Raw genomic sequence first — 13,390 nt, forward strand, 5'->3', positions numbered from 1 at the left:
GGGCGGCCGCGCTCCTCCCGCCGGGGCAGTGGCGCCGGCCCCGCTCCCGTCTGACCCGCGACAAAAGTTTTCGGCAGCGGGGAAAAAGCCCGGGGGCCGGGGCTGTCCCGGCAGGGCTGGACCCCGTTTCACGCCGGCGGCTCCTCCAGACGAGAGCGGCACCGATCCCTCCCCAGAGCACCCCGGAGCCGGGAGAGCGGGACCCCCGGCACAGCCCCGGCTGACCTGGCCGCGCCGCCGCAGCCCCGCAGCCCCGCGCTCCCGCGCTCCCGCTCCTCTCCGCGCCCTGTCCCGCTGCTGCCGGCGGGATGCGCCCGGCTGGAACGGGCCGCCTCGCTCGGGGGCTCCTGGCAGCTGAGGCAGCACAAAGCCCCGCGTCTGTGGCAAAACCGGCCCGAGAAGGTGAGTAAAGGCGAGGGCGGCCAACCTCGTGCTCCGTGACCTGCTTGTGCCGCCCCATGGCTAGTGGTAGCCAGCGTGACTACTGCAGTAGGTATGCTTGTGTGAGCAGCGCTCGCTGTCTTGCGGACAGACCCACCGTCACTGACAGCATCCCCGTGCTGACCATTTCCCTGTCTTGCCGCCCACGGTCCTGCAGCTCGCTCCCATCAACTTTGTACTCTCTCTTCTCAAGACACCCACTCCATTTTATTGGATTTTTTCCCCAACTCTGAAAGCCAAAAGCTCTGCTCCAACACTCTCTCCCAGCCTGCAGCCAAGTGCCAGGTGTTGCTGGAAAGGGCTGTTTGCAGACAGGTGTAAGGCCGTGCAGGTTTTCTCTCTTCACCGTGTTCTGTTTACCTCATTTACCCAGCTCCACTAGGCCTTGGCGTGAGCAGTGCTAATTTTTCACTACTGCCCATTCCCAGACCTTCAGAGCCATGGACCAGGGGCAGCTGTGGTCAGAATGGGAGCAGAGAGGTTTGCACAGCACTGTTGGTCACGCTGTGCCCCACAGCACCATCAGAAGCAAACAGTGACCTGTTACTTCCCAAGCCTGGTAAAAGCAGATTTGACTGATGTCCCACAGAGGAGAAGCTGCCATAGGACCTCTCCATTCCCTTTTCCCATTCTCCTCTGAGGCTAAGCAGAGGCACATACCTTGCCCAGGGAGTCTAACACCACCCTCCAGAAAGTGTTTTCCAGCCTGAGCAGTGATGGGCGATGAAGGCTCAGTGGGGCCAAGGGTCACATGCAGAGCAGGTGAAGGAGGCAGGAGCCTTGTTACTGCCACGTAATGAAAAAGCCCCTTGGAAAGCCTTGGGAGACCAAGGTCCAGTGATTTAAAATATGGAGACCCATGGATTAATTCTGAATTTTGGCACTGAAAGCAGCCCTCCAATTTGCAGAGGTGTAGATTATCTGCAGTTCACAGTGGCTGTAATGAAGGTCCCCATATTTCAGTACCTCTGGAAATCTGGTCTCTTTTAAAACACACAGGCTCTTAGACTGAACTTAACAATCTGGTCTCCACCTCCATGAAACCAGGACCATAAGTAGAAATATCTCTCAGCAGGAAGTGAGGGGAGAGGAGTGAGACCCTGACTGTTCACACAGGAGCAGGAGTGAAGTGACTTTTTTCTGTTTCCTCCCAAAGCTAGCAGAGAGCACTCCTGTTGCCCCACTGACTCATGCTTATTACTAAGCACTTTGTAAACTGTGATAATGAGAAATGGCTGCTTTGTTTGTGCTTCAATTTTTCTCCTGGGTTTCGCTCTCAAAAAATAAAAAATAAAAAATCAAAGCTTTGGGGTTATGGACAGTTCCTTGGCAACTGCTACAGACACATGGATATGCATCACCTCTTATTCCTCACCCAACAGAAGTGGGACCACAGCCTGATCCCAGTGAGCTTTGCAGCTCTACAAGAGCTGGGACATCCTTCTGGGTGTCACTTGGCATTGTCAGAGAACATGCAGTTGCAGCCAGGATGTTGGGGAGTCTGGGAAAAACGCCTGGGTGTTTTGTCTGGAGGCAGGAAAGTGCCTGCTGCACTACAGGTATGCACCAAAGAAGGATTTGTTCTGCTGAGCAGGAAGGAATGGAGGTCTGGAAAGGCACAAGTGAGGGCAGATAGCCCACAGTTAAGGTGAGTTGTGTTACAGACTCTGCAGGGACGAGGGTCCTGCTGTGCTTTAAGCACGGTCAGTAACCCCATGTTGGGAGCACATCACCCCGTGCCAGAGAATTGCTGGAGCCCAGCAGCAGCATGGCTCAGCCCAAGGCTGGGTCCTAGGAAGGGAAAGCAAAAGCTGAACTCATTTGATACTGCCAGGGGAGGCAGGATGCAATTTTCTCCATCTGTCTTCCATGTCTTTTCTCAGCCCTTGCTCTTTTGAAACATCCTACTGAAGAGTTGCATTCAGAGCTCCCTGGAAGGGGTTCAGTATCCATCACAACACTGCCTGATAAGAAGGATGAACCACCTGCTCATGCCTCTTCTCTGCTGCTCTGGCTCTTTGTCCTCAGCACCTTGTGCATCCTGCATGGGGCTACTTAAATGTTGCAGCTGCTGGATTCCTTGTGGGAGCTGTGATCACCTGGGACACAGCACCTCATTTTGGAGGTCTGGCCCACCTCATTTGCTCCAAGATGTAGACAACGGTTGGATCCTTGTTTCAAGTTTACTGTTGAAAAAAGGAGGCTTGGAGCTGATTTTTGTGGACCGAGACTCCCCCCTGCTTGCCAGTCATTAGCAATAACACTTCTCTTCTGGGGTCTGGCTCAGGGTTTTAGCCCACTTAACACTTATGCTTTGTCCATCCTCGAGCATTCACATCTGCTAAACTCTTCTTAAGCAACTCACATTGCAGTCAACTTTCACTAAATTTGCCAGAGTTTTCTTTAGGATGAATTGCATTCAGTTTTTGCTTCATCTTGGGGAAAATGAGTGTCTTGGAAAAGCCAAATTCATCTATGACTACCTATGATTGTCCTGGCTTTGCTCAAGTCCACTGCAACTGCTCAGCTCCACTGTCTGTACCCATCATGATGAATCTAAAAGGGAGACAGGGTGTTCTGGATGGACACATCCTCTGCTGGGAAATTATCATCCAGCTCACTTAGAAACTCTCATGAGACTTGACTGTGGCCTGCAGGCGATCTCCACAGATGTGTCCCAGAATTAAATTATCTATGCAAATACAGTTTTCTTTTCACACGTTGCAAATGAGCCTGTAGAGAGAGACCCGTGCTGGGCCTCGTTTGATGAGGCAGTCAGGTACACGCAGGCTGGCACACGGTGCTCCCTCTTGGGCTTTCCTGATCTGCATAGTCTGCTCCGAGTCCCCGCTGTAGAACGGGTAATGTTGCCATTAGCATGAAGCACCACCCTTCTCTCTTTCAGGCGCTCTCTCCTTTCTCAGCATGTGGCAGCCAGCAGTTGTAACATCCCCCTTTGAAAAAGCATGTAGCCACACTTAGGCAATATTGGTTTTGTCCCATTCATTCCTAAAAGGGAAACTTCTTCGTGTTTTCCTCTTACAAAGTTTCTTATTCAGGAGTTTAAACAACTGAACATTTTCTTTTTACATACCCACCTAGTCCATGGTCCCTTTGGTGTAAATTGTTTAAGTTTTACCCATTTGAAGGTTCATTAAAGTCATCCTGCCTTTCCCAGCCCATTTCCAGGCCATAAGGTTGGGCACTGGACTTTAGACAGGCAGCCATCCAGAGAACCCAACCGTAAGAACCAGGGCTTGTGCCCCACACAGTGAAGCCTCTCAGCAAACACCAGCCACTTCTTTGAATTTCAGGAGCTTCTATTCTCTTCTCCAACTCTCAGGAGCAGGACCTTGGATTATTTTTCTGCTTTCCTGGGATTTCTGAAGGTTTGACCAATCTTTTGCTGTTCCCACACCATCCTGTTGGCTTTCTGACACTTTCCAAACAACCTCTTCTCAACTCCTCTTAATTTCTCTTGACAGAAGTTCCCCATTATAACTACTTTCCTTGATAAGGCAACTGGGAACATGTGTGGACTGTTCTTACACAAAGAACTGCCCTCAGGGAGGTTCCCACTGCTCACTCTGTTCCTCCCAGTACATTCTGGAAGACTGTCCATTCAGATGGTGAAATCTCTGCCAGGAGTAGTTGGGTGCAGCTGAGGACATGAGTATGAACCGGGTCACATTCCCTTTGAAGCCCATTTTCCATGGCTCTATGAACTGCTTTAAGATAACTTTGTAACTCGCTCATGCCACAGAAAATTTTGAGCCCAGTTAGTACCTCTCCATCCAGGGCAAGTTAAAAAACCTTAGTTTGTAGTACAAGGCTCTGCGTCTTGCCAGATTTTAATCAGTCTCTCAGAGAGATGACCTTTCTATGCTTGACGTGGACCCCACTGTTGCTAGATGGACAAGCCAAGATCTTAGGAGTGACCCAGGTGGACAAAGAAATAGGAAAGAGTGGGGAAAACCAGAGGGATCAAGAATATGGTGGAAGAATGACACCATGTGAAGAAAAGTGACATGTGACCCACATCCCCTTGTAGTAGAAGCTACAGCACTTTGAACTTGTCTAGGGCAGGAAGATCAGCTCCAGCGTGGTTTCCACCATGCTTAGAACTGCAGCTCACTCCCACCCATGAAAACTGGTTTGTTGGCAACACCCTGCTCATCCTGCCTGTCTCTTATGCAAAGTAAGGCTCATCCCAGAATCACCTGACAGGGGGCCAGGTCAGAAAGTCACAGAGGGCTTGGGCCTGAGACATGACCTCCTTCAAAGCTGCTGCTTGGCAGCTCCCTGTAGAAGTGGAGCTGGTGCTCACTACTGGAAGAACGGCTGGTCTGCTTCAACTCTCCCTAATCCTTTCTGCTGCATCCATGAAGCCAATCTGTGGGGTGTTAGAAACTCTCTGTGTGAAGACTTCTTGCATCCTGCCAGTGGCATTGCTGGATGGGGACCACCTGGATGGAGGAAACCCTCAGTCAGTCTGTCGGATGTGGGAGAGAGTCTGACAACCTTTTGCAAGCTGGTTTCCCACATGCTTTCTAATTATTGCCTTTTTGGGGGATAGCAACAAGGGGAAAACACAAGGTTATGAATTGGTACTGTGGCAAGGAAAAGGGAGCCAGGGTAGATCTTCTGAGAAAGCAGCAGGATGATCCTAGGCCACAGTGTGTAGCCAGAGTGGGTGGGAATCAAGCGAGGCTGAGACCAAGCTTTCTGGTGGAGGAGGCACCAAGCAGCTCTCTGGCTCTGACAAACAAGGATGTTCATACAGATTTGGTCCTGGGACTCGGAGACAAATGGCCTCATCTTTGATGAGATCCTTTCCAAACAGATAGGACCATCGCTCCAAATGTCCCCTATTCCTCTTCCTTCCCTCCACTTTACATACTCAGCATGATGTGACAGGGTGTTGAATATCCCTTTGGTCAGTTGTGGTCACCTGTCCTGGCTGTGACCAGCCCCCCAGGACTCCCCAGCCTCCTCCCCAGCCTGGCAGCATGAAAAGCAGAAAAGGCCTTGGCTCTGTGTAAGATCTGCTCAGCAACAGCAAGAACGTCTCCATATTATCAACCCTGTGGACAGCACAAATTCAAAATGCAGCCCCATACCAGTCATTGTAAAGAAACTTAGCTCTATACCCCAGCCAAAACCAGCACAAAGGAGAGAGAGAAATTTAGTGGATCATTCCATCTCCCATATGGGGTTGGAGCACATGCACAACTTTTATTAAACATCAGCAAATCCCTCTCACAGGGATGGGGTCGGGGAGAATCAAACTTTATGGCAAAGCACGGGTTCTGCCTGTGGGAGGATAGGGCATCCTTGACTGAGCTGTCCACAGGTTGACACGTTTTATTTACCATAATATAAAAAATAGTGCAGGAGGGTGGGCAGGTGGGGTGGAGGGGAGCAGAAGAAGAACAACACAGTTTTCTTCTTGGTTTTTTTTCCACTTGTATTTTCTGTTGGAGACTTGGTTTTCATGAGTCCTTGTTTTTGGTGAGGGAATAACAAAAGCCTTCCAAGCTTAGATGGTGCTTCAGTGAAAGGCCATGCCTGGTACCACACTGCAGAAAAGGCTGCAGAGGTCCAAGCTCCTGAAGGACCAGCCAGGCTCTGCCCAAGCTCTAGTGCATGCTGACACAGGAGAGCAGGAGTTCAGCTAATTTTAGGTAAGGGACTGGTCATGCCAGATACAGTCAGTAAGCTTGCCCACTCCTTCCTTTTATACTGAGTCTTAATGTAGGATTTTTATTAAATGTTTAGCACGACCTGGAAGCCAGAGGAAACATTCAGCCCTTTGGATGCTAATCTGAACCACCAAAACTTTTAAGGTTCCCTTCGTGCTGCCAGCAACACCCAGTGCCAGCAGTGATTAGTGGTCTCCTGGGAGGTATCTCAGCCTCTTAGGATTTGACAGGGAAACAATAAAGTTTGCAGTGGAGCCGAGTTTCAGCTGTACCCATCTGCTAAATAACAAGTGGTACATGATAGTTTCCTTCAATTGTAGCAGTCCATGACTACTCATGAAGTCATATAATGATCTCATCTCAGTTACTCACCATGTTCTTTCTTCTACCTGACACATTGAAGATGTTTTTTTTTCTAACAGTAGAGAGTAAAACCAAACCCAAATCCCCATTAATACAGATCTAATGCACATGCAATGCACAAGAGAAGCATCTCTTGTTTCTGGCTTTAGCTGCCACGTCTGAAGTACTTTTCCATCTAAGAACAGGAAAGACAGGCCACTGCCTTCCTTTTAAGGTGTTCCCTTGTCACAGCAGGGTCCTGACACTTGTCTCCCTGGATGCTAAGCACTCTGCTGCCAGGTAAGGACTGCACATCCCTGTTTCCAGATCCTCACAGACAATGCCCTCTTGCTCATGACAGTTCTTAGAAACAAAGGCTTCAGGCTGAGGCTGAGAACCATGTGGCATAGAGGGCATTGGTGTAGATGTTCATCATTCAAAATTAGCTCCTGATGCTGGTGGGAATGTGTTGAATGAGAAGGGTCCCATGTCCATCCTGAATGGGCCATCCTGGAGCAGAGACCACCTGTCTGTGTCCTTTTCTGTCCCCGTGGGGACAGCTGTGGAGTGCTGGGGGCCAGCTGTGGAAGGTGTTTCTGGGCTCACTAGGAGGAAAAAGAGGAGGCACTAAGATGTGAGGATAGAAGGAAAAGCCACAAACAACTTGCACCAACAAGCCCTGTAGAAAAGGACATCTATGAGAGTGGGCTCCTTGGCATAGTGGATGTCTATGCTGGCTGCCAGAGAAGGGGCTGCTGTGTGAGGAATGGAAGGGAAAAGGGTCACCATGGGGTCATGGAAAAATCCTTGTGCAGAAGGAAGAACAAGAAGACAGGAAGGGGGTGCTGTGTGGAGGCAAATGGGAGTAAAGATAAGCCAGTAATGCTGAAAAGCTGAATTAGTATGCTAAATTAGTGCAAAGCCTTGGCTTTCACAAGGACAACGCTGCTGACCTCAGAGACAAAGGCAGAAGGGGTTATGAGAAACAGAGCCAGGAAATGGAAGTCACCACCATCTATGTTTGGGCATCCATAATGCCAAGAATAATTGAGTAAATAGGAAGTTAAAAGCTAGGAGCTCTTCAGCTGAAGTGAACAAGGAAAGTAGAGCAGGAACAGGAGGGGTGACAACTGAGAAACGAGGCAAATGCAAGCCTGGCATGCAAGGAAACAGTTGTTTCTTATTCTCTGTAAAAGCTGGCACAAACAAATTTTAGAAGCAGAACTATTGTTTCCAATCCAGCTTTCCGTGGATGTGCAACACCCAATTTAACAACCACTAAATGGATGCTGATCTAAATATGCCCACATTTTACAAGTCACATGATAGATTTTCGATGGCCTTTAAAGCTATTTTGAGTCAAGGACATGTACCTGAGAAATCACAGACCTTTAGTACAGAATTTTTAACTATGCAGTGAAGCACTTTGATCAATAAGCTTGCTGCTTTGTTGCCATTGTGAAATTCAAAGCAGCAGCTGCTGATTGCTTTACCCCAACATTTAGAATCTGAGATGGGAAAATATTGTACAACTCAGAAGAGTTTCTGCTTACTGTCCTTTAAAGGGATTATAATCACAGGCTTCATAGGACAACACACACCAGCCTTGAAGTTGTGAACTCCTCAGTCTCTCTGAAGGTTCTGAAAGCCCATTCATCATGAGCTGCTTTAAAAATGAAAGAAACACACCTTTCTTTTCTTAAAAAGAAATTGAAAAAATGGATGTCTTTGAAAACGTTTGACTAGATGCTTGCCAATGAAATTTGCATGAAGAAGACACTTGTTGCTGAATAAAAGATTGTGAAGACAAGACATTTCTCAGCTTTATTCACCCTGGAGAATTCTGAAGAAAAGGCCTGACAAAAGCAACAGGACTTGCAAGTATGAAAAGGTTGTTTCTGTAAAAAGATAAGAGAGGAGAGGGGAGGAAATGGTTGGGCTGCCATGTACAACTCAACAGTCACATGGAATAGCTCTCAGATCTGGGATGTTCAGGCACGTTACGACAAGGAGAAAACACAGGCAAGGGAGGATGTTTTTATCACTGTAGTCAGGAGTGCCAGCATTGATGTTTTCTCATGAAACAGCAGCTCAGCTTCTGCAATGGTTAAACCCAAGGATATACCAGGTTTCTGGGAAGTAGGCTTGGGAAAATACATTATGCTGGTGCCTGGAGCAGTAGCAAAAGATGACTGGAACAGCCTTTTCAAAAGTCATTCCAGCCTTTCTGTTGCCAGGCTATTACTCTGGACTTCAGAAATGAATGCACAGAATGAGCAAAGTTACTGCAGACCCATGCACAACTCCTGTGGTTGTCTGGACCGAGACTATAACCAACATGAAGTTGTCTGCAGAGCCTGTGGAAGGACAAAAGGCTTTTCTGCTGGTGGTGAACCAGCCATCACCTTAAAGATTTGCTGGGTCATGATAACCATGAACCTCCTCAACCATCCCAGGTTTCACTGGAGGATTCATCAGCTGGTGCATTAATGAATGAGAAAGAATTATTTGTGAGGCATATTTCCATATTCCTAAATCCCTTTCCATGGAAAAAGCAACATCTATTACTTCACACATGATGAAATATGTTCTGCTCTATCCAAAGGCCCTTTGTCACACCACTGTTGTTATTTAGTCATGTCAGACCAGGGATTCATTTTGTCATGTCAAATTATCATCAGGCTTCACCTTTGGCTACGGAAATCTGGGGACAACACCATGATGGTTTAAAAAGCATCATGTGAGACACCCTCACTAGACACTGGTGATGTGTGGAATGGTGTAGTAGGCATCTTTGTTGAAAAGTTGTCTGAAGAGGGAGTGGCATTCAAAAAGTGCCATTGAAGAGGATGTTTCCTTCTCGCTCACTCGGTACAGAAGCCACCTTCAGAGCCCATGATGGATGGCACTGATCACCCCTGGTGTTCTCCTTTTGCCAGGAGACCACAAATGGTGTTGTTGGTGTTGTTTTCTGTCAGGACACCCTTGGTTCAGAAGCTGGTGTTGGGTTTGAGGAATTACCCTGGGGTCAATATTATTTCATAATGTGAATCCCCAAAAATCTTAGATAACTGGCAGTGTGACACAGAAGTGACACTTTTGCCACCCATTTTCAATACACTTCTCAAAGGGAGTCACCTTGGAGGGGCACATCTCTGACTGTGGGAGCAAAGCTCCTGTGACAACCCAGAGCAGAAAGCAAGCAGGCAACCACTGGTTAACCTCTTGCTCCAAGAGAAATTACCTTTTGGACGCAAAAACTCAACTGGTGTAATGACAAAGGCATCTGCCATTTCCCAATCCTAAGGAGACACCTGACATGAGCCTCCCTTGGACCATGCAGGGATGGCCCCTTTTGACATCCTCACCAGCAGCCAGTTCTCTTAGAACTTGTTTTTGGGCCAGCCACCTGCAGCATCAGCAGCGATTCCAGTAACACCCCCTGCCCTTGCACATGCCCTTTTCCAGGCTGCTGGTGGAAGACAAGCCCTGCTAATCCCCTCCTGTGCAAATGGCATTTATGTGCAACTGGTGCAGGTAAACAAGCACAAGCTCAGGCTCCTCCTTGCCGCAGGCACACGCTGGCCCTGGGAGACGCTCTGCCTTTGCCCTCTTTCCTGTGGGGAATTCACTAGCCACAATGCCCTGCCTGAAGTGAGATCACAGGAGCAGGAATATACCCCATCAGGGCTTTGCCAGCCACCATTAATGCAGACCATATTTATAGCAATAAACCAAAGCAGATCCCTTATTCATGCAGAGTTTAAATATAACATGCCCACAGCCCTCTGTCGAGAGGTGTGGAAGCAAACAAGATGCTCCTGGACATGCGGCACAGTGGTTTTCTTCCTCATGGCCCACAGTTTTAGGGATTTCTGAGCACAGGGTTGAAAATACCTGCTGTCACAACAAGCCTGGCGTATGCCAGCTGTCAGCATTCAGTCAAGGGCAGTTTTTGCCTCCCAAGGCCACACTTCTCCCCTCCACATACACACCAAACAAAATCTGTTTTCCTAGAAGCCCTTTTTCCTAGGCAGAGTTCTTGGAGGGCTGTGTGGGACTAGGGACGAGCCGTGGCCAGGCACCAGAGTGTGGGCTTTCCCTGCAAACCACGGCAAAGGGTCATCTCTGAACAGGTTTTCAAAGTGCAAGGCAGCCAGATGGGGTTGCAAGTTGTGAAAGACCAACATAAAGTTTCAGACATTCCTGGACCATTTCAAAACATGTTTTGACGAGCCCAGTTGCATGGGGTTTTCTGCAAGGCCTTTTATGATTATATCTCTCAGTCAAAGACTCAGGACTGCTTTAAAGAAAGAAAAACAAACAAAAAGATGCAATTTAACTCCAAATGCCTGAAGAGAGTAAGGAGGGAACCCAACTTTGGAAAACACTGCAGTGTTTATTTGAAGATAAAAAACACTGCTGCAAACCACTCGAGTCTGATTTAGATTATAAAGGGTTTTTGGTTATATAAATGCAAGGGGTGTTTTAAAGTCTTCCAGCAAGGCCCTTTCAGCAGTGCTACTCACAACAGAAACAAAGTGCTGGGTTCAGCCAGTGCTTTCACCAGGCTCCCTGTGCCTGTGGGGAGGTTTTGTGAGCAGGGGTTGAGTCCAGGGCCCTCTGAGGGAGACCAGGACAATCCACAGGGAAACAAAGCCCTGTCCTAAGTGGCCCAGGGGGAGCTGCTGCCAAGAAAGTAGACAACTTGCACCGACCCATTAACCTGATACAAAGGATGTCCCCAAAAGGACAGATTTACCCCAGCCTTCAAGAAATACCCAGCATGTTTGCAGCAGAGGGTTATTGTTAAGGGAAATGCAAGGTCTCTGATTTCCAGCATCCAGGTCCCCATGCGCATTCTGCTCCATTCCCATGAAATGCCAGTTGGGTCAAGATTTGCTCAGTGTTCCCCTGCTCACAAGGAGAATCCATGAGGTCACCTACACCCATCACACGGCTGTTCCTGAGGAACCACCGGCTGCCCTTCCGAGTCAACAAACAGCATTTGCAAAGCAGGGCTTTAGAGCAGCCACGTAACATTGGCTGGCAAAAAGGACACTGCTCAATATTGTGCATGTTTGTTAAAGTAACTTTTACTAGGGATGCCAGGAACACCAGGAATTACTGAAAAACATTTTCCCACAATGGCATTTTCCTATCCATTTTCAAAGCCTGAGATTTACTCTTTCAGGGACAACCCCCAAAGAAAACAATGCTGTGCCTTTCCTACATGTCCTTTCACCAGCAGTAACTGTGTCCTTGCAGACAGTGCAAGGGTGACATGCTGACCTGCTGGGCTCACTCTCTGAGCCCCTGCCCCCAGCTAAGCTATCACCCACATGAAGGGTTGGTTTGCCCTCCCAACTCACCTGTTCATCAGTGCCCAAGTCAGGCTCTGGCAAAGACCCTGTAACACTGTGGTCTGTCTCATTCCCTTACATAAGGCGTGACAGAGCTTGAAGAAATAATTTATTTGTCAACACAATGGTCTTCAGAGGTGTGTAAAATGGCAGCCAGCCTTTTGACACTCTGGTGAAAGGGTAATATTTAGGACAAATATACAACTCACTTACCAGTGCTGACCTTGGATCCTGCTTTTTCCATGGAGTCAAGAAGTGATTACAGACAGGACACTTGGACAACACTGAAGATACATTAATCCTTTACCACTCTGAGAGTAGCTTTGAGCTGCTACCAGTAAGTCCCAGACCGGAACAAAGAGATGGCTCTGCCCTTCTTCAATGCAGCAGTTGGACTTTCTCCCAATTTTTTTTTTTAAAGGCAGGCAACTGCAACTCACAACCTCAGTGCAGAGAAGGTGCTTACATTCAGCTCTAACTGTCTTGATCACCTAAGGCAGCATGTCTGAGTAAGAGAAGTACAGCTCTTCTTGATGACACACTTCCAATGCATCAGTGTAACACTTCCCTTTAGATCTGTGCAGCTGCATGAGCCTAAAATGTCAATTTGACATTCTGAGCATCTGGTTCAGCCACCTAGTCACTCACATTTCCTCTGCAGTCTTCCTGCTGTTTTAGTGCCAAAGGCAGAGGAGAGGGTCTGAGAGCCACGATTTGCTGAGATGAAAACATGGGCAACTTGTGTCAGGAATCATCACTTCAAGGATTTCATTTCCACATATAAGGTAGGCATTAAGAAGGCAAAGAAAAGTGTATCCTTAAATTAGTTAACAAAAAGAAATAAGAATATTCTCAGCCTGGCTATTACTGCAAGGTCACTGCACTCCTCTGTACTTTATGTTACTCAAAATGGAGCTGCTGCATAATTTGAGAGGTTTTTCCTTACATTTGAGGTTGAACCATCTCCAAATAGTTCCTGCTGAAGTTAATATCAAGTCATTCTTGTTTCCCACTCTCCCATTTTCCAATACACCACATTTCTGCACTGACAACTGGTAATTGCATGGCAGGATCCAAAACATTTTGGCAATACATCACAAAACTCTTCAGGATGTAGGAGGAAACATGGGATTACTCAAGAAATGGGAACACATCATCCAGTTAACATGATCAGAAAATTAGCATTCAAAAAATCATTTACAGGTTTCAAGGTTAGTGCATTAGGAGGGAAGCAATTCATGAAGTTTAGAACTGTTGTTTCATATTGTTGGAAAACTCCACCATGACGCCACCCGCTCTTGTTCGGGTATTTATCCTGTCTGTGAGTTACTTCTGCCTTTGAACTGTGGAGCAAGTCTCTGCAACATTCTTCCAGAAGTAAAACAGGGTCTGGTTCTGTAACACACACTGGTCTGTCACAAGTGGGCCCCAAGAGCCAGGAGTTTCAGCAGTCCCTTTGGAAGTCTCACCTATTCTTGGGTTTACACAGTACAGGTCAAATCCCATCCACTCCCCACCCCTGTACAGCCCCATTGAAATGCT

At 47.7% G+C, this 13,390-nt stretch overlaps 1 protein-coding gene across 1 annotated transcript in view; it reads right to left on the minus strand.

Moving 5' to 3' along the window:
• The window catches only part of GPR156 (G protein-coupled receptor 156), a 37,196-nt gene extending 23,898 nt beyond the window's left edge, over positions 1-13,298 (minus strand). Inside the window, exon 1 of the mRNA XM_041463789.1 lies at positions 12,062-13,298. The gene's annotated coding sequence lies outside the window, so the exon portion shown is untranslated. The remainder of the gene's footprint in view (positions 1-12,061) is intronic.
• Between the last annotated feature and the right edge of the window lie 92 nt (positions 13,299-13,390).

Source organism: Pyrgilauda ruficollis, unplaced genomic scaffold, assembly GCF_017590135.1.
Source record: "Pyrgilauda ruficollis isolate IOZ18807 unplaced genomic scaffold, ASM1759013v1 scaffold17, whole genome shotgun sequence".
Taxonomy (NCBI): domain Eukaryota; kingdom Metazoa; phylum Chordata; class Aves; order Passeriformes; family Passeridae; genus Pyrgilauda; species Pyrgilauda ruficollis.